This window comes from Mastigoproctus giganteus, chromosome 12, assembly GCF_048544385.1.
Source record: "Mastigoproctus giganteus isolate SK-2022 chromosome 12, ASM4854438v1, whole genome shotgun sequence".
NCBI classification, from domain to species: Eukaryota; Metazoa; Arthropoda; class Arachnida; order Uropygi; family Thelyphonidae; genus Mastigoproctus; species Mastigoproctus giganteus.
The window spans coordinates 153,933,294-153,952,539 of NC_143586.1; the positions used below are offsets into that span (position 1 = coordinate 153,933,294).

Consider the following 19,246-nt stretch of genomic DNA (forward strand, 5'->3'; position numbering starts at 1 on the left):
TTGCTGAATGAAGAATCTTGGTTTTCGAGAGAGAAAAACCATGTAACCCTTTCCTAATACCGAATAACTCAGCCACGTTGTAAAGAAGGCGCATAAAAAGTCTTCACGTCATCGGAGGGATTAGAATTCCGTTTTTTTTTTTTTTTTTTTCCCCACCCGGTGGGGAGGATGGCAATTTTATCAACTGTACACGATAACTCCCTGCCATACACTACCAACCTCACTCTGGTGCTACGATTGCAAGGTTAAATAGGACCCACTTAATAGTGGGTCCTATTGAACCTTGCAATCCTATTTAACCTCCCAATCGACACAAAATGATTTCTATTTCTTCGAATCCCTGAAGGAGCGCCTGGCTGGCAAGCAAATTGCAACCGACTGGCGATGTGCTGTACCTGTCGTTTTTTGGCAAGGGTCGCTTGACACGTATTTCTTCCACATCGGGATGGATGGCTTGGTATCACAACGAAACAGACTTTTACAAACATTAGAAACTGTATAGAAGAATAATGTTTTCTTGTGTTGATCAGCTAATTCCACACCTTCATGAAGCGAGAAATTGGTGTGTAATATATTTGCTATAGAGTTCGGCAAATTTTTATGTAAAATATAAGCTGCATGTACGAGTAGATAAATAAATAGGGCACTTTGTTCGTTGTGTAAATTTACTTTTGAGTAAGTTCAAATGTAGAATTTTACGATTTACAATTAAACAATTTCTGTTGGTATCATTTGTTCTGATTCAAAACCAAACAGGAGAAGCGAACTCCAAATAGGAAGTTTGCTGACAATATGAGGATTATATCGCTAAATATTTAAATGAAATGTATGTTTTCAGTAAATCCAAAAATCGATAATGATTAATGAATTTAATGAACCCAAAAAAGCTCGCTGAAATAGCTTTTGAATATGGATAGTATTCTTTTACTTCCTCTTCACAATATCTTCTTTTTATAGCATAGATACTTTAGCTTCTTTGTTTTGAGGCCAAGTTGCGAATCTAATGCCTGACTGTAGAAGATTGAGATAGTCTTTTGTGTTTATGCGTGTGTATATATATCCACTAGCCATGTAAATTAGTAAATATATATACACACTAGCGTGTGTATATATATCCACTAGCCATGTAAATATATACACACTAGCCGTGTGTATATATATCCACTAGCCATGGAAATTGCTCCATTCTTCAACGAGATTTTAACCTGAACCTATTCAATGGATTGAAAGAAGAGAAGCCACTCTTTCGTCAAGGAGGACAAACTGAAGTAGTAAAACTGAAATTTTAGACAAATCTAACATACCCAGATATTTTAAAATTAAAATTCCGGAAATTTTAGCTTCATTCGAGTGAAATTATTATCCTTAGTTTTACTTACAGCGATATCAGTATTGGTGTCCTCAACACTGTCGATATCAAGCACTCCTTGATATAATGGATATAATAACCGTACTCCTCACACCGGGTTTAAAAGTTCTGGGTTTGAACTCCATGAATGACGCATAGAATTTTTATTGGTTTTTTTCAATGTGGGTCTCAGGCGAGGATTGCCTGGTTTTTCTCCTGGAAACTCGGGGTTTTGTCCAGCAAAAGGTAAATCCACCACAGAATACATCCAATTTACAATCATAATATACTGATACCTCATAATATACTGATACCTCATACCGCGTTAGTTGCTTCGGCGCTTAATGCATACACACTTCGATATCAATTGCATGCTGCAATTGATATCGAAGTGTGTATTGCATTTACTAAGCTTACTGATTTCCCTACTGGACTAGATCAAATTCCATTTGTCTTCTCGAGGAGAGGAACTGTATGCCCACCTTGTCCAGTCTGTGCTTCATATATTCAGCCCTTCAATTGAGGGGTTGAATCGCATCTACCCCGATTTCCCCGAATAAGTCATCAGTTTCTTAAGATCTCTGTAAGAAATATACAAAACCAATGTTAATTTGTTTTTGAAAAAAATATTTGTTCACAAACATAATCTTGCCTTTTTCTTTTATCCCTTTGCTAAGAAGTTTCAACTCCAGCGCTCACTGGAATTTTGTCATTAAAAAAGGTTAGAAAGCGTTAACTCTTTTTTTTTTTTTTTTTTTTTTTTAATGAAATTTCTAAATTCAAATTATTATCACCTACCGTTAGTTGATGCAATTGTTAGATCTCATGAATAAAATGTCTTTCTCAATAAATGAAACAGATTATATTTTATAGTAGTAATTAATGTCAGTGTTATAAATGAAAGAGGATGTCATTATCAATTGAAATGTCATATTAAAAATCCGCAAAAGTTAACAAAAAAACAAAAAAACATGGTATTTATTTAAAGTATACCCAGTAAAATAAAATAAAATAAAATATTTCCAGAAGCTTTCGGAACTCGTGTCCCTTTCTCAACTGACAGAATTTTTGAATACATTACAAGCAAAGTGTGGCACGTTACTCATTCGTCATTGTTGTAGCACGGACGTGTGCTGCCTTGCACAAGCAAAGTGTGGCACGTTACTCATTCGTCATTGTTGTAGCACGGACGTGTGCTGCCTTGCACAAGCAAAGTGTGGCACGTTACTCATTCGTCATTGTTGTAGCACGGACGTGTGCTGCCTTGCACAAGCAAAGTGTGGCACGTTACTCATTCGTCATTGTTGTAGCACGGACGTGTGCTGCCTTGCGCCAGTGATCATCCATCAATAAAACGGTTGTCTCCAGGATTGGATGTATACGCATGCCTTTCTGGCGATTTAATGCCTTAGGGTTGTTCATTATGTTTAGTGACTCTAGCCATAGGCGGTGGCGAAAGTGTCGCGCGTGGTCCACTATCTCAAAGTCGCGCTTGGGGTCAAGATCGTGGTTGGTAGCCCAAAAATGTTCTGCAAGCGCGGACTGGTCAGTTTCGGCAAGCCGGATTGCTCTGTCGTGTTCCGTGAGGCGATCCTGGAGACGTCTCGATGTCTCACCTACGTAGCAACTGTTACAGGCCCTACAGGTGATACGGTACACTACATTGCTGCGTAAGACAGGTGTGACAGGGGTCTTCACACTGGAGACAAGTGAACGTAGGTTCCTACCTGGTAATTGTACACATTTTATGTTGTAACTTCTCAGGATCTTCGAGATACGTCCTGACACTCCTGGATAGTACGGAATGTAGGCGGATGATATGCCGACTTGCTTCGGAGGTCTTGGGTTGGAAGTAAGCTCTTGTGCCTGTAACAAGCATCTGTTTAGTACATGGGATGGATAACCGCATCTGGTTAAGTCCGCCTTCACACGGGAGATCTCGTTACGTTATCACCTGTAGGGCCTGTAACAGTTGCTACGTAGGTGAGACATCGAGACGTCTCCAGGATCGCCTCACGGAACACGACAGAGCAATCCGGCTTGCCGAAACTGACCAGTCCGCGCTTGCAGAACATTTTTGGGCTACCAACCACGATCTTGACCCCAAGCGCGACTTTGAGATAGTGGACCACGCGCGACACTTTCGCCACCGCCTATGGCTAGAGTCACTAAACATAATGAACAACCCTAAGGCATTAAATCGCCAGAAAGGCATGCGTATACATCCAGTCCTGGAGACAACCGTTTTATTGATGGATGATCACTGGCGCAAGGCAGCACACGTCCGTGCTACAACAATGACGAATGAGTAACGTGCCACACTTTGCTTGTAATGTATTCAAAAATTCTGTCAGTTGAGAAAGGGACACGAGTTCCGAAAGCTTCTGGAAATATTTTATTTTATTTTATTTTATTTTACTGGGTATACTTTAAATAAATATCTGTTAAACTATGGACCCCAGTACTCCAGGCCCATTTGTCACTAAAAAAACATGGCTTTAAATCTATTTGTTTGGAAAATTTTCGGATTTCCAGTAATATTTTTATGTTCAGTTAAGTTTATTTAAATTTAGTACATATTAATTAACTTTCATATAAACTTTCTTGTTCGCCAGCCCAGAGATTCAAGGCTATATCACACAAGTGATGTAACCGAAGTAAAACCCGAGTTTGAACTGAACTGTGGTTCGAGCGCACGTGACTGCTAAATACGATAATAATTATATTCTTGTCAAATAACTAGATGCAAACTCCTGTAGCTTATGTGGTTGTTCCGAAGTATAAACAGAACACTCTTAAAACAGGGTAGTTATTATAGACCTACATACAAAGGATTTTTAGTAGGTTTGATGATTGCTACTCACTCGAAGTCGGGTACGTTTGCCGGTATAGAATATAAAACAAAGGGAAATAATAAAAATTCTCTGAATGCTACTGTAAAAATAAGCACACATTTCTGTACGAGTAGGTTAATATGCTTTCTCCGAGAATGTGGCGAATTTCTTAAATGTTTTTGTGTGGGTTGTTTTAAGATCAAAGTACTAACAAGTACACAGACTTGCGTCATTTCACGGAATCAACGCCAAAGTTGACGCACGTCTCTTAACGATGTGGAGAAGCATCGATACCAAGAGTTCTCCTCCGGCACTAAAATGACGTAATGAACCGACCGGCACTATCATGGTGATGCTAACATCATGGAGCTTCGTTTCCCTCATTGACTTCATAACGCTTAGAGGTCATGGAGGCAGTTTCAGCAGTTCATTGCCCGAAGTGAAAAGTGCTAGTTCTGCTTCAGGGAATAGTGCGCTTGCGCGCGCGCGCACACACACACACACACAGCTGCTGAACTATATTAATATAAGCACCCTGTGCTGCTGTGTGCCCGGAACGATGCTACAACCAAAGCTATAAAAGAGATACGGTAGATACGAGTAGTTAGCCTCTGTGAGATTACTGCGAAAGATTTGATTCCCGATATATTCCTAATCAAATGAGAGCGTGCGCATGTATGTGTATGCAAGCATCTTCAAAATTGTTTTTAAACTGTCAAGAACGTGGTAGGGTTCACGACTGGAATATCACTGTTGCATACTGTCACCGTAATCATTTGCAATAAAACCAAATTTCGAAATTTTTATTTCTTTAACTAACAAACTTAAATCTCCTACTTGGAATTCTGGAGAAACAAAAGATGCACTCATAATTTCCTGGGATCAAAAACCGCATTTCGTTTCCTGTTGCACTTTAATTCTTTAAATTATAACACAAGTTAGGTAATATACGCATTGGGTTACATGTCAGGTGAATTCGATTTTTTTTTTTTTATTTAGTGAAAATAAATAAGTAATTCCGTTTTTATTCATTAATTAACTAATATTTGAAAGTATTTCCTGCTTTCTCTTCATTGTGTACCCCAGCATAATATTCACTTATCTTTTTGTAATCCACTTTATTATTTCCTCCTGTTGTTAATAAAAATTTAGATACAGTACGTATTCCAGCTGTGATTTAATAAAATAAACAAATAGCAACAACGAATCTTACAAAGTAATATGCACTCAGCCTTTCCTTGAAGTTTAATAAAAAAATGCAACACGTTCCTCACGGATAGTCTGTAATTGATGGGATAAACAGAGTAAAATAATTACATATTTAGTAAATTGATGAATGAAAACGAGCTATTCGAAAACACTTTTAATATGCACTGTGCTTAAACCGAGAATTTGTCTTTTCTGCTTCTCCACCACTTTGGTTATTCATTTCTCCAGTCAACATCATGCGACAAACACAAATAATGTCCAGCCCTTCAGCTACAGTGTATAATACAAGGGTAGTTCAAGGTTGACCTGAACTTTTATTTTTACAAAGATACATACCTACAAAGAAGCACTAAAATTATTATTCTTTTTCTAGATACTGTCCCTCTACACCAGGGGTACTCAATATTTAGTCGACTGAGAGCCACATTTGAAAATACATTCTGTGACATTGAAAGAACTGCAATTTCAAAAGAGTGGATTCTTAGTGTAATGATAGCCAAGGAGTTAAGGGACAAATGATAAAAGTTGCAGCTAGTGTGTGTGAACACATTTAATAACACGAAATGATGTTTACAATAAACAGATTAATATGATGTTAATCCACCATGGTTGCAGATACATTGAGCTAAACGTCTCGGTATTGAGTCCCGCAGAACATCCCTGGGCTGTGCTGGCTGCGGGTGGTTCAGAAGATGGTGTTCAATCACGGCCCACACGCACTCGATTGGGGAGAAATCTGAGGATCTACCTTGCTAAAACAGTACGTCCGCACTACGAAGACACTCAGAGGAAATCGAAGTCACATTGCCGTTGACGCACACCAAGGACGACCGACTCTCAAAAATGCCTTCGTGTTAGCACAATTGGTAGAATCGCCGTCCACCCCCACATCGGGTGGAAAAGACCTGAGTTTGAGTCCCGTCGACGACAAGAAGAATTTTTATGGGCCTTTATCACAGCCTGGCTGAGCTAGTCAGTCTCAGGCGAGGATATCATAGGTTTTTTCTCCCGGAAACTCGAGTTTTTCGTCCAGCAAACAGAAAATTGACCACAGAACACAAGCAATTTATAGACAGTATAAACAGCAATATGGCCTTGTCGCTGATGCTCCTAGAATTCTATTACAACAACAACTGTCAAAATTTATCGCTCCCCACACGATAACACCATCAGTGTTCGTGCATTATGCTGTCCAGTAATATCTGTGATTATTGCTTTCACTGTGTTGTCGCCACACGTATATGTGATGATTATTGGTCCACAAGGAAAAATGAGATTCGTCACTGAAGAACACTTCACGCTATTCTGTATACCAGATGACTCGAGCGCGACACCATTCCAGACGCTATTGGGAACGGCCAGGGCCAATCGACACAATGGGCAGCATACACAGTGGTCCCCTTCTGCCAGTCGGCTTGCAGTGGTTCGACGGTGATGGGGTGGTGTAACAGCCAGCTGATGTCACACCTCGTTGGATGGTAGCCAGTGTGGCAGTAGTGCGGTGTAAACCTGTCGACGATAAGAACGATTCTCCGGTTCGGTAGTTCGTTGTGCTCCACTGCCCGTTCGATGATCAGGCGACCTCCTACCTTCACTGTTGCTAACATCTGTGCACTGATGTCACGTTTACGCTTTCCTACACGAAGAAGCGACCATCTTGAAGGCCGATAATCCGTTCCCTGCCGAAGTCGCTGAGTTGCTGATATCAGTGTTCTTAACATGACGTCTTGGCAACTCTACAATCTCCTTAAATTTTGACATTTTGAAGTCGGTTCTGTTTCGTGTTGCTTTGAACTCCACGATCTCTACATTCGTTTTTATATCAGCCGAAGCTTCCGCCCGATTTGTCCCGTATTTTAATCATTTGTTTATCTTGGCAACTCATCTGCCTGCTGATTTGCATGCACTTACGATCATTCCTTCTGCAGTTTCAATGACAGAGTGTATTTGGTTAGCTATCATAGCTTGATTTTGAAGGGAAAAAAACATTAACACTGAAAATTCATTGTAAATAATATCCTATTTATACTCTAATTTATATAATTATAACATATTTGAAACTTTTTCTCAGAATATCTTAAGATCGTAATATTTTTATATATAATAATTTTATTTCTTCTTGGAGATATTTACGCGCCGTCATCGGGTTTTCTCATGCCGGATCCACATGTTCGGATAGATACTCAGAGGAATATCTTCCTGTAATCCAGGCAGGGTTCGATTGCTGTTGTTCAGATTTTCTTTTATTTATTTATTTTTTAAATTGTTTTTGCCCATCACTTTTCAGATATATTAAAAACAGCTGTAACTCGAAAAATAAGTATTTCGGGACACGTGAATATGTGAACTTTTTACTTGTAATTTAAAACACTTTGTATATAGAAGCACGATTTTCTAGTACCTCACTTCTTTCCTCGTCCTAACAATAATACTATATCTTTATTTTTTTATATAAAAAAGGCATTTATCAAAACAATATTATCCATAGCAGCGAAAATTGCTGGGAATTTCACGGTGAGCATCGCTTTACAAATGATACTCGATGTTGTGAAATATTGAGATGTAGCTCTTCTCCCTGTCATGCGGGTGCGGAGAGTATTAAATTTTACATGAGGAAAGTTGAGGACTAAATTAAACCTAATAGATCATATACTATACATTGGGGAGTGCGTTCCATGCTTGTCATGTATGGCTGTAGGTTATGCTGCTGTGAAAATTGCGAGAAAAAAAAAATTTAAAGAACCAAATCCGACGTATATCTTCAAAGATCTCATTAGAATTCACATTAAGACCGTTAAGAACAAATATTGATAGCTGACTGTCTGGCTTTTTGTCATGTTTCGTTTTAATCTTACGGAAGAGAGCTTCTAGATTTTAACCTCCAATCGTTTTACCTGGAAGAAACTTGTCTGCGAGGAACATTCTGTTTCCATGGGAAACTGGGTTGGGTGACCATAGATATTGGTTAACAGTGGGAGAATAATCCTCCAATCAAAACTTTCCCAAATTTTTAAGGAGAGATAAGCCCAGCAAGCATCTTCGGTCGTAGTAAGCTTGATCTTGTTAATTTATCGGAGATTATTTAATTTCATGGTCATAGCTAACATTGTTTCGCTTCTTGGAATGGGATCATGAAGCTCGTAGGCTGTCAACACTTGAAAGGCATTTTTCCCATCTCAAAGAATCGTTTTGTAACCCTAGCTGTACACTGCATTAGAGTAATGCTTGCAAGTTGCATCTGTAGATATAACTGGGGATGATTAGTTCTCTTGCTTGAATTTGCCATAGAATATTATACAACTTCTGATTTAGGACTTTCAGTTATTGTTGGTGAAGTCATATCTTGGTAACAGATATTGTGCGAACACCTACACTGGGTGGAAAAGACCTGAGTTCGAGTTCAGTCGATGACGTGAGGAATTTTTATGAGCCTTTTTCACAACATGGCTGAGTTAGTCGGTCTCATGCGAGGGTAGAGTGGTTTTTCTCCGGGAAACTCGGGTTTTTCGTCCAGCAAACAAAAAATCGACCGCAAAACACACGCATTTTACTGGTAGCATACGCGGAGCAATATATGGCCTTAATCGCAGATGCTCCTAAAATCCTACAACAACGCAAAGACCATTTTTTCCAGTTGGTTTCAGGTTACCATCAAGGTCAGCTTTATCTGAATACATTTGTTTTAAAGGGTCTACATTAGCGAAGCGGATTTCTGATATATGTTCGGAGCAGCCTAAATAGGGTCAGCTAGTGCAGCTGTTCTACACTTCCTACCCACTTTATCAGGATTATATCAATTTGAACTATATGCAACAACCTACAAAATTGTAAATCGAAGATGTCACGTAGTGTGATGTGCTGTAAGACGCAATAAAGCTGCCCTTGGTTAATGTTCAAAAAGTAGTGTCATTTTAATGAATAGAAAACGGCCGGAAAACATCGGTGAATAGACAAATGCGGATTGTTTGCATGGTAAGAAAACATCACAAGACATTATGTCTGCATCATGCAAAGAACCTACAAAGAATGTAGTAGGTAGTAAGTGGCCTTCGTAAAAGCAACTTATCTGCGATGGCGCCAGGAACTGAAACAACTGATGCAGGTGGACTTGGGGTAAGTCATGTGGTCCGATGAGTCTCAATAACGATGGAACACCCACATGTAGAATTGGAACCATTCAGAGGTGTAGTCCCCTGATCCCATTGGAGGGCTCCATGCCAGAACATATGAACATCGTTGCGGATCACGTACACCCTACAGATACTTAGCATATTACACGCGGCGGATTACATGTTTATCCTGATGGACAGTAGAACTTTCAAGATGACATTGCCACTATCTCTCGCTAATAATGTGAGAAAAAGTGTTTTGAGGAACACGGGGAAGATTTGAAATACCTGAACTGGAAAGGTGCGTTAGCTGGAACTTCGCTGCCCACGTTATTCCAGGAGTTGCGGATAGTTTTGTTACTGGAATGGGGGAATATTCCTCGAATCTTCAGCCCCTTGTTGACTGCGTGCTAGTCTTGTCGCAGCAGTGATTTCAGCGAACGGTGGTCCAACAAGCTTTTAGTTTATGGTGTTAATGAAGTGACCAGTTGTGCTATTTGATATATTTCACTTGTGATGTGAATCTTATCAGTTTGATTTATCTCTTTCATCAGTTTTAAATATGTTTAGCATTAATATGCTATGACTACTTCTATTCTGGAGACTGGAAGAAAGATTGCTGTGAAATGAACGAACTTGTTAACTGATAATGTGTAATTCGCTAATATTTGGTCAGTGTTACTGTAATATTCTAATATACACCGCATTTTTTAAAATTCGCTGTTCATGTCAGAGTAGGTATTGAAATTCAGTACTATTTTCTATACGAATTTATTTGCAGTATAGGTGAATTTGGCTCTTTTCTTTAGGTGCTGCGTACGAACATTGGCTAAGATAGTGTGACATAAATCTATCGGTGCACACATCGGATGAAACACCAACTGCTCTTTTCTCACCAGTACTCGTCAGGTTTGCTTGTTAATGTTTTATTCCTAAGTTTTATTTTCAATTCAGGGTTTCACATCAGCTCTCTCTCTCTCTCTCTCTCTCTCTCTCTCTCTCTCTTAGATAATGAATTCTGTATCAAACCATTTCGTTCATATCCAAATAAATAATTAACTGAAATTATAATTTGAGTTAATGAAACATATACTGAAGTTGAATTGTTACTCCTTTTAGTTCCAAGTACTTTCTAGCAGTGTTACCTTGTAAAAGAAGGTATTAGAGAAGAAAGATTTAATCGTATCTTGGTATACTTACAAACCTAATACATTAGTCCGTCTCGGGCGAGGGTAGCATGGTTTTTTCTCCCAGAAACTCTGGAGGGAAAACTATGCTACCTGTTGGTTTTTCGTCCAGCACACAGAAAATCGACCTCAGAACACAATAAATTTACAGACAATATACACGGAGCAATATGTCCTTAGTCGCTGATGCTCATAAAACTCTACCACCACCACCACCATCACAATAACAAGAACGATTTCTCCCTTAATCGTATATAGCTCTCATACGCAGCATCTTCAGAACGAGTTTATCGATATCGTACCAATTCATATAAACAGCTCATTCCTACTGAGAAATATTGCGAAGAATTCATAGTAAGATGCCACCAGTTTTGTTATGATGGTATCTTTATATTTAATACTAAGCAACGGATGACATATTTTTATGTCAGGAAGGCGTAGAATAGTTATATAAACTTAAAGAATTGCAATAAAATTATCAAAATAAAACAAAATATTTAAAATATAGTAATTTAAGGAAAAAGGCCATTGCTATAAGGAACATTAAGATGCTACAGGCTCAGCAGAGAGATTCCTAAATATCGAGATCCTCTACCGTACATTAGTAGTGGACATTAGAATTCGAAAAATATAAAATAAATCAATAAATGGAAAATTATAAATAAGAATTTTTAGTAAGTAGAAAATTATAAGGAATTGGGAAATTTATAAGGAATTCACTGTCCAAACCTCTCTTCTCAGGATTCGGATTATAGACCCTTTACAGTGCTTCTGACACCGTTGGTTTCGTTATTTAAGTAGTATAGAGGTACACTTGGAAAATAGTGCTGGAATAGGCAGTTAAACATAATGGCAGAAACGTTACTTTTATCACCATACGAAACATTTACCTACATTGGCCTAGTTACAGCCCCCATGGATCCATTACCTAATTAATTGTATTAAAACTATATACATGTACGTTAATTAGATATATTAAATATTGTAAATATTCTAACCATAAATCGTAGCTTAGGTAATAAATTAAATTGTTCAACTGTCCTTTTAAGTTCAGCAAATCTTAAAAGAATGTTTCACGAGTGAAGACTACATAATAATAATAATAATAATTGTTATTAAAAACTGAGACATGATAGTCTTTTCAATAATATTATATGGTATGAAATTTGGAGGGTATCCTTTGTACTAAATACGAAAACCATAGGTAATTATTCCAAAATAGTAAGATAAATAGCAGGTCCTTTTCTTGTTAAAGAAAGTGAAAGTGAGGTATTCGAGAAGCGTAAACGTTTCAATGAACAAAAGAAAATTTGTCTCTACAAAAAATGAAAATTCATTAATAATAAGTGTCCGGATCCTTTTGTTATATTAGGTTAGCAAACCGAAGTTTGTAATAGAAAATCCTTTTTATGAAAACAATATTAAATAATGCTAATGATAATGTTAAGAATCAAGTATGAAAAATATTTCAAAAAGTTATATGGCTGTTATATTATTGATAAATCGTTCTGACTAAACGCAATCAAAAAATTATTTAAACGGCACTCCAGTAATGGATATGGTCGTCTGTATATTCATTACAAAGTGAAGTCGATCCAGACCTCTACTAAACATGCCTTCAAACTTTTTGCGAACATAATTTTTCTTGAAGCGAGTCAGAATGAAATAACTTCTTCCCGTTTCGCCTTCTGACTCAATGTGCACCTCTGAGAAAATAACACTGTTCCATTGATTTCTAGACCAATAGACAGACACGTTCCTTTGACTCAAGGGAGTCATTTCGTAAAACAGTAAGTTCTGGACCCCCATGCAGTCGTCTGTAGTCGATTTGATGTTTTGCTGGACGAAAAACCTGAGTTTCCAGGATCAAAAACCATGCTACCTTCTCCTGAGACCGACTAACTCAGCCACGTTGTGAAAAGGCTCATAAAAATTCCTCATTCATTGATAAGATTCGAACTCAGATCTTTTCCAGCTGATGTGGGGAAGATTGTGATTATACCAACTGTGCTACCCACAAGGGCGAGATGGTCTTACTGTTCTTAAGTACTGCAACGTTTCATAATTTGCACGATAACAATATTTTTGGCAATCAAGCGAGAAAAAGTTCGCCATCGCTGCCCTAGGATTTACACGTAAAAGGTACCTAGTGTCCACGGCAGAACGCTAATAATTAAACGAATTAGTCGAAATAGGAAATTTTACAAAACGGAACTCTCTTTAATAAAACACAGTAAAATACCATTTATCCGAAATACTTGATTATCCGAAAATTTCTTCGCTTTGATGTTAGCCCCTAATGTTTTCACTGAAAGAAATTTACAGATTTAATATACTAACGAAAGTAAATTGAGCCAGTCACTTCTGTATATCATCATTCAAGCTAATTATGACCTTCATTGTAACAAAAAAATGCTATCAATTCAGCACCATTACAAATTACTGCAAATAAAAATTTATATATAGTCAATTTGTAAAAATTTTATTTTTTACAAAATTTTTATGCATCACGTCAGTGCAATTAGTGGTAAATAGAAGCAGAATGGATAACGTACAGCCTGCTGTCGTTTTACACTTTCCCACATCCCTAGATTTATTTGTTATTTATTTATTTATTTTTTTATTCTTTTATTTCAGGTTTTATTTGAAAAACCACTCGGTTCATCAGTTGTTGTAGTTAGGTTTTAGGAGCATCAGCAACTAAGGCCATATTGCTCCTTGTATATTGTCTGTAAATTTCATGTTCTGTGGTCGATTTTCTGTTTTGCTGGACGAAAAACCCGAATTTTTCGGGAGAAAAAACCACGCTACCCTCGCCTGAAACCGACCAACTCGGCCACGTTGTGAAATAGGTCCATAAAAATTCCTCACGTCTTCGACAGAACTGGAACTCAGGACTTTTCCACCGCTGTGGGGAAGACGGCGATTCTACCAACTGTGCTACTCACGAGGGCCGGTTCAGCAGGGATTTCATCTGTACTGTTCAATGAACTCTAATAAATTCTTTGAACATTTTGCACATGACTACACAAAATTCATGAACTGCGCATTAGGTTACTTTTGTAACGATCAATATTCAGGTTAATTTTTTGATAAAGAGGAACAGCTTTATTTTTATGAAGGACTTTACTTATACATGGGTAATGCACATACATCATTTTTACTACCAAGGTAGTTTTAATGCATCGTTTTAATTATATCTCATATTATGAATACCTTCACAACGAGTTGTCATAGTATTGCACTACCTCTAATAAGTAACGCTTCACCTATGGAGAAGACTAATGTTACTTATTCTCGGCGGATACCACCACCCAGACGTCACTGTTTCGAAGCTTATTGGCTTCTCATCTGTGGGTGGGCAGGTACCTTGTTGTTGCAATAGTGACAACCCAGTTATGAAATATAACTCGATGAGAAGCCAATAAGCTTCGAATCGGTGCCGTCTAGTTGGTGGTATCCGCCGAGAATAAGTAACATTAGTCGTCTCCATAGATGAAGCGTTACTTATTCGAGGTAGTGCAATACCATGACAACTCATTGTGAAGATATTCACAGTATGAGATATCATTAAAATTACCTTGATAGTAGAAATGTGTATGCATTACCCATGCATAAACAAACTCCTTCATACGCGTAGGCATTTAGCCAAGAAATATATGTTTTAGCTTTATCTTGAAATACTAATCAGAAACCGAAAATGAAGGTTGGTGGGACAACAAGATGAATATAAGCCACGGAAACCAACAGCAGGCTAAACCCCCCTTTCAGGTTACTACTAGAAGGGCTGAATCGAAAAAGAATTGAATATGAACCAGGTGATGTGATATGTTTGAAGAAAATATATAATCTTTCAGCGACAAAAAAAAAAAAAAAAAACACTGCCATTTTTCAAGAAGAAAGATATTAGCGTTATTTGTAATTTGTAAAAGCATGTACACGCTATACCAAATGCAAATTACTGTAATTTTTTATTATTAAATTTTTTGCTACTTGTCTTTTGTACTCTAGAAAATTGCGTTAAAATTGATTATCCGAAAAACTGGACTGTCTAAAATAGCCTCGGTCTCGATTGCTTAGGATAACCGTTATTGTATGTACATAATGTGCAGTGTGTACCCAGTAGCATTACCGATGTGTGTGACGAACGGCGGTTCCCCTCATCCCACCCCGATTCAAGATATTCTTTTCATGAGTGAAAAACACACTAAGCCGCGATTTTATAGAATAAAAGACTATATTGTAGGAAAAAAATCGCGGGTAAAAGACTTCCTAGGACTTCGCCACTCTGTTATTTCATAGGCAAAGAACATTTATGCGCCTGGAAACCTGGAATTGGTAGTGCAACATAAAACAGTATATTTTTATGGTTCATGAGGTTGTTTGACTAGAATTCTTAAAACTTGGATTGCTCGAGTCAGGTGTCATACTCAGGTTTCCATCTCTTCCGGCAGGAGTAGGTCTATTCTTTTGAGGGTAGTCCCTCGCGGTGGAGTATCACACTGCGGTAGATAGGCTCTTGCGATCTATAGGTGAGGATCTGGGTGCTATATAACTCGAATGCGAAAGGCGTTGTGTGGTATCAATAACAAGGTTAGATTACACAGCTTATGGATTCGCATATGCAGGATTGTGCTGTGTGACGGAACAGAATGACTGAATTTGTTTTGGTGAGAGTGGGCAAGGAAGGAAGTGGTATTCTGTTCCTGAATCAGGATGGGTGTCCATTCCCACTTCTGCATCCACATAATCGGTGGCGTCTTCGGTTTTACTCTTGATTCCCCTTGCAGTTCATGGTGCTGTCAGCATTGTAATTGTCACGGGCACACCTCAGAGTTCGGACTCTGGAGAGCTCCAGTATCTTGTATTGATTCATGATTCTCTAGAATCATGAATGAATGAAGCTGGAGAAGTCTTCTAGCTTCTTGTGCAGTTCGCGATTCTACAGAACTCAGACTCTTTGAGCTGGCAATTCTATCTTGGACATGAATTTGGACGCGTTAACCTGAACCCTGAATTGTCTACTATACGTACGCATATTCTTCTTTTCTATTTATTATTGTTATTACTTACTTTCTCTCTCTCTCTCTCTCTCTCTCTCTCTCTTTTTTTTTTTTTTTTTTTTTTTTTGTCTTTTTAAGGATATGCCCACCCGCCAATTGAGCAAGCAGGGTGGGGATGTGGTTCGTAACTATCTGAATTGAATAGCGGTATTGCCAAAGTTTTGGCGGGTACCGCTTCATACAATAAATAAAATAAAATAGAGTAAAAGACCAGTTGTTCTGATTACAAAAATATAAATCATATCTGCAAAGGAACTAGTCCGTTCCACGCAGTTAAATCAGTTAACTGATTTTTGTCCTGCCGTTCCACACCACTTACGTCTATTTTGATTCTATAGAGGATTCTACAGATTAATTAATTTTGATCATTTCAAAATTATAATAGGATTCTACAATTTATTAAGCTGATGAAAATTGACAATTCCATTGATATACCACGTGTTAATATTAAATTTATTGTAAAAATTTGCAACTAAATGTAAGATAAGTGAGTTTCTTTCGTTCTCTGGTCCGGTCGGAACCCTCTGTTTTCCAGGCCTGACGACAAGATTCAACAGAAACTTGAAATATCATCTTATACGTGAATTTTAAGTACATGTATCGCGGTGGTTACTTTATATTCCCTTGCAATAGTTTACGATAAAATTTCTTAATATTAACACTTGGTAGAATAGTATTCTTTCGTCTTAATTCATTCGCAGCTAATAAGCGCATAACATAACCCTTTTAACAAGTGATATTTTAGATTTTTTTTACTTGCTATTCCCAAAAATCAACTTTTATTAATAATCTCAAACTGTTTATTTCCTGAATTCGATCATTAATATTCTGTCAGCTCTATATGTTACTACAAATTATATTTTCTTATAAATTGTTTGTGACCTTGCTCTCATCTTTGAGTTTGAGCTTGTGTACTGTCAGTGAGTTTGTCTCTTTCACTGATTTTATCTGAATAGTCTAACATGATATCTGTTCCACTAATTACTGTGCTGTTATATTGAGATGTTGACAGTCCATAGTGCAAGATCTTTTCTGTCCTGTTTATTTCAGTAGGGAGTTCGTAGCAATCCAGACACGCAATGTCATGATATGGATATTATGATTAATGTATGTCAAAATCAGGTTCAGAAAATACCTGATTGTGGTTTGTAATTACATGTATAATTAAATGAATAATTAATTAAAATAAATTAAATTTAAATAAATGAAATAATTAATTACATGTATAATTATACACTGTAAATGCGTCAAGATGCAAAAGTATAAATCCTACTTTTGATATATATTTTTGCATTTGAAACTAAAATCTTTATTTGTAAATAACACTATGTACATAGATTTTTTTTTTTTTTTTTTTTTTTAGGCGCGTTCAGATATATGTATGCCAGCGTTTCCCAAACTGTGTTCCGTGAAAAATCGTAATTGATAATTAAAAAAAATAATAAAATAAACAAATGGTGCCTATTTGTAACGTACACCGCTTTTGTATCATTATACTTTTTAACATTATTTTTTTTTGGTTATTATACAGGGTGTTTCAGTTAAACGTTTCAGAACTTCTAAGAGGGGTAGGGTACATCCTGACAACTCGAAATCATATAGCAATGTGGGGTCGGAAATGCTTTCCTGAAGCGGTATTGTACACAGAAGTCGTCGTGCGACGTCGTGCAGCACAGATTCGATTTTCAGTCAATGTATGGGCCGGTATTATGGAAGATCACCTCATCGGACCTTACCTGTTATCGTGTCGTCTAACCGGACCTATCTACTTGATCTTTCTGCAGCAAGTATTGCCACAACTTTTGAGAGATGAACAGATTTCTGCATCGACGCAACAGACAATGTGGTTCCAACACGATGGAGCCCCTGCCCATTATAGCGGAGATGTTCGTAACTACCTGGATGTCACATTTGGTCAACAGTGGATCAGACGTGGTGGTCCCGTGCGTTGGCCTGCTCGTCCACCCGACCTATCATGTCTTGATTTTTATTTTTGGGGTCATATGAAATCGCTAGTTTATGACACCCCTGTTGACAATGCTGAGGAGCTGGTTGCAAGAATCGCAGTAGCTGCCGAAGAAATTCGAAATTCGCCTGGAGTATTCCAGAATGTTCGGATGTCCATGCGTCGGAGATGAGGCGTGCATTGTAGCCCGTGGAAGAAACTTCGAACACTTACTTTAATCCATGTACCTTTTGCTTCTTTTCATGTATTATTAAAACGATTTCTCACTTACGGTCTCTTTTCTTTATGGTGCTTCTGTGTACAACGCCGCTTCAGGAAAGCATTTCCGACCCCACATTGCTATATGATTTCGAGTTGTCAGGATGTACCCTACCCCTCTTAGAAGTTCTGAAACGTTTAACTGAAACACCCTGTATATTAATATAATATATTAATATATTGGCATAGACTAATAATCAAATAGACCGCAGAACACTTTATTTTGGCTGACTTTTGCCTAGAAAAGTATGCGTACAGGTAATAACATCTACGAAAAAGTAGCAATGTAGTGATCTAATATGCCATTAGTATGCGATTTGAAGTACGCGGGTTGTGAAGGAAAGGGTGAAGCGAACCGATATCATAACTAAACTCAATTCCTTAAATAAATTATTTTTTTATTATTATCAGTATTTCGAAATATTATTTTTAAAATAAATGAGCATGGATTTGTGGTTGAAAAAATGAACTTTAAAACGAGAAGCAAGTACTTCTAGTTGTGCAACTGTGGTTGATGAAAACGAACACAATATTGTCACACTTCAAAGTGAGGATGAACAATCGCAGCCTTTTGTTCCCCAAAAATCCGAAGTGAAAAAACAGGAACCAACTAATAAAAGACCAAAACGAAAGTATGATGACAGTTATTTGAATTTGCTAAGCGTGTATTGTCAGTCCGTCCGCATGTAGCACAGAGTTTCACAATTTTCATGATTGTTTTGTATTTGTGCTTGTTAAAAAAATTGTCGAGCCGAATTAAATTTCATTAAAATCGGATAAAGAGAAATCAGGCAGCAATTATTTCTTTCTTACGTACAATTTGTATGGAATAGAAGAAATTCATAGATGAAATGTAGTTTTAATGCGATATTATTAGCTTTATGTCCGTGCACTCTTCGTTTGTATTGTGATACTAGAACGTGATGTCGCTTGTGAAGAGCTACATATATGCAGAGAGAGAAAAGAGACTTAAAAAGAAAAGAGTATATGGGAGAAGAGTAATAAAAATTATACAGCTATAATTAAACTAAATGGCTTAAGTTCAGCGAATGTAAACTTATAGAATTTTATCAACGATATCTCTCTCTCTCTTCTATAAATTTATGATCTTAGTAATAAATTGATAGGAGATTGCTATATTTACTTTTCATTTTTGTTAATCACAGAAAATGAGAAAAAATCATTTAATTAAAGGGGAACAAATGGAACGAGCCTGAAATGTAACGCACTACGTATATTAACTAACTTGTTTTTATGTATTTCCGTTCGATT

At 37.3% G+C, this 19,246-nt stretch overlaps 1 protein-coding gene across 3 annotated transcripts in view; it reads left to right on the forward strand.

Moving 5' to 3' along the window:
- The window catches only part of LOC150077523 (uncharacterized), a 623,444-nt gene that overhangs the window by 313,777 nt on the left and 290,421 nt on the right, over positions 1-19,246 (forward strand). The gene's annotated exons all lie outside the window — the stretch shown is intronic.